This window comes from Protopterus annectens, unplaced genomic scaffold (assembly GCF_019279795.1).
Source record: "Protopterus annectens isolate FY-2018-M unplaced genomic scaffold, PAN1.0 ctg73071_obj.part0, whole genome shotgun sequence".
NCBI lineage: Eukaryota > Metazoa > Chordata > Ceratodontiformes > Protopteridae > Protopterus > Protopterus annectens.
This window is the reverse complement of record NW_025060624.1, coordinates 2,656-5,235: the sequence shown is the minus strand read 5'-3', so window position 1 is coordinate 5,235 and position 2,580 is coordinate 2,656. Positions and strand designations below refer to the sequence as shown.

The 2,580-nt window shown below is 35.9% G+C and overlaps 1 non-coding gene across 1 annotated transcript; it reads right to left on the bottom strand.

The window, feature by feature from the left end:
* Positions 1 to 1,701: 1,701 nt before the first annotated feature.
* On the bottom strand, positions 1,702 to 1,773 carry TRNAQ-CUG. The gene has a single exon. It is a non-coding gene; the product is annotated as a tRNA-Gln (tRNA).
* Between the last annotated feature and the right edge of the window lie 807 nt (positions 1,774 to 2,580).

Here is a 2,580-nt window from a genome sequence, read left to right as displayed (position 1 = left end):
GCTAAGAGCTAAAAAAAAAAAAAGTCCCTTTCCTCTATCTTTAGAAACCGCAGTGTACTACTCCAGATATTTCCAGCTTTTCTTTTCCTTCAGACAACAGAATTGTGATAAGGTTTACGCAATTCTTTCCTGTGCAATTACACACACATTGTCACACAGACACAGCAGCATTAGGAAAGAAACAGACTATCCTATAAAGCTACTGTCACTTAAGTAGTTTGTTATGCAATTGTAAGCCTCTTCAGTGCTTTAGTCTTGTAGAGAAGCGAGTTGACCAAATATTATTGATGATGTATACTAAAGAAAAGCAAGAAAACGCCTCACACAGATTCTCCTGCATATCTCATTGTTAAGGTATCAAAAGTATTTCAGGTCATAACAGTCATAGCCTGATCACCATTTGTACTGCGTTTATATATATTCACATTTCTTTTTTGCAGCTCATTAATATGGTTTCCATGAGTATCTATATCCATTTACATGTGGGAAAATATCAAGAAAAGATTCATGTGCTGATTTTCATGATGTATAACTGCTATTTGCAGTGCCTGACTGTAACACGTAACATCATTCAGTGGTGAGACTATTTTCCATGTAAACCCCCTAAATGCTTCTGCTACAAAGCATTGTTGTATAAGTTCTGGATTTATGATAGACTTACTCTAACAGAAAGTGGACAGAACGATATGCCCTGGAACATATTTTCTGCATTTCAGTAGTAATTTGCTTATTTTTACAGCTGTATCTTAGAATCTGGATTTTTGTGGAAAGTGCTTCCTCTGTTCTGAAAATTTTATTTCATCCTGGTAAATACTCAACACAAGGAGTGAATTATTTGTTTTTCTCTTCATGGAGCAAGGTATGTTTAACTGCTTTGGTTTACTGTGTGGCAATACATGGTGCATGCAGTCGGAAGTTTCCAGGATCTGAAAAACTCTGTACTATTGACTATAAGAGTTACTCATAGGAACATATCTCTACTTGGTTAGCAGATTGGCTGTGGGTGTAGTAATCGTGACCAAGTGTTTAAGGTGATGGACTAGAACTCCATTGGGGTTTTCCCACTTTTGAGTTGAATCCTGCTGCGATTCACGGTGGTAGTTTTTTTTTTAGATTTCTTTCATTGCTCTCACCAGAGACATATATGCTTACATCAGACACCTTCTAGTGTTGAGCTGTATCTGATCTATCCTTCAAATCAGCATTTCTTAGCTTTTCTTTGTTCTTGGTTCATCTATTTAACATTTTGGCATTTGTTGCAGTTTATTAAACTAGCTTACTCTCTTTCTGTATTTTCTTCTGTAAGATGCTCACTATTACAATGATGCTGACAGTCTAGAATTTTTGAGGATGTATACTACTCTGATCAGGGTATTGAGGGACATTGGGATAAGATATATCTGTTCCATAGTGTCCATAAAGTCTTTTTTTTTCAGAAGGAAGCCAACATGGTGATCATTATGTCATAAAACGAAGACCTTTGCAATGCTGATTCCTTTCTCTGTTTTCCATCTTTGGCATGATATCTTATAAATCTTTCTTCGTCTTTCACCGAGCTTACCCTAAATAATTTTTGATTTTTACACGAGGATTCATCATTCTTTCACTTGCTGTCATCCATTCTTCAATGGACATTGCTTGTCTGGAATAAAACTGTGTAATCTTGATACTAAATAATGAAAGAATTACTGAAAACACAACAGGTTCCACTGAGATTTGAACTCAGATCACTGGATTCAGAGTCCAGAGTGCTAACCATTACACCATGGAACCAGCTTAGCTAAGAGCTTTAAGTCCCTTTGCTGTCTCTTTAGAAACGGCAGTGTACTACTCCAGATATTTCAAGCACTATTTTTCCTTCAGACAACAGAATTGTGATAAGAGTTTACACTGATTCTTCTGTGCAATTACACACATTCTCACACAGACACAGCAGGATTAGAAAAGAAACAGACTATCCTATAAAGCTACTGTCACTTAAGTAGTTTGTTATGCAATTGTAAGCCTTTTCAGTCTTTTAGAGAAGCAAAGTTGACCAAATATTATTGATGATGTATACTAAAGCAAGAAAACGCCTCACACAGATTCTCCTGCATATCTCATTGTTAAGGTATCAAAAGTATTTCAGGTCATAACAGTCATAGCCTGATCACCATTTGTACTGCGTTTATATATATTCACATTTCTTTTTTGCAGCTCATTAATATGGTTTCCCCATGAGTATCTATATCCATTTACATGTGGGAAAATATCAAGAAAAGATTCATGTGCTGATTCTCATGATGTATAACTGCTATTTGCAGTGCCTGACTGTAACACGTAACATCATTCAGTGGTGAGACTATTTCCCATGTAAACCCCCTAAATGCTTCTGCTACAAAGCATTGTTGTATAAGTTCTGGATTTATGATAGACTTACTCTAACAGAAAGTGGACAGAACGATATGCCCTGGAACATATTTTCTGCATTTCAGTAGTAATTTGCTTATTTTTACAGCTGTATCTTAGAATCTGGATTTTTGTGGAAAGTGCTTCCTCTGTTCTGAAAATTTTATTTCATCCTGGTAAATACTCAACACA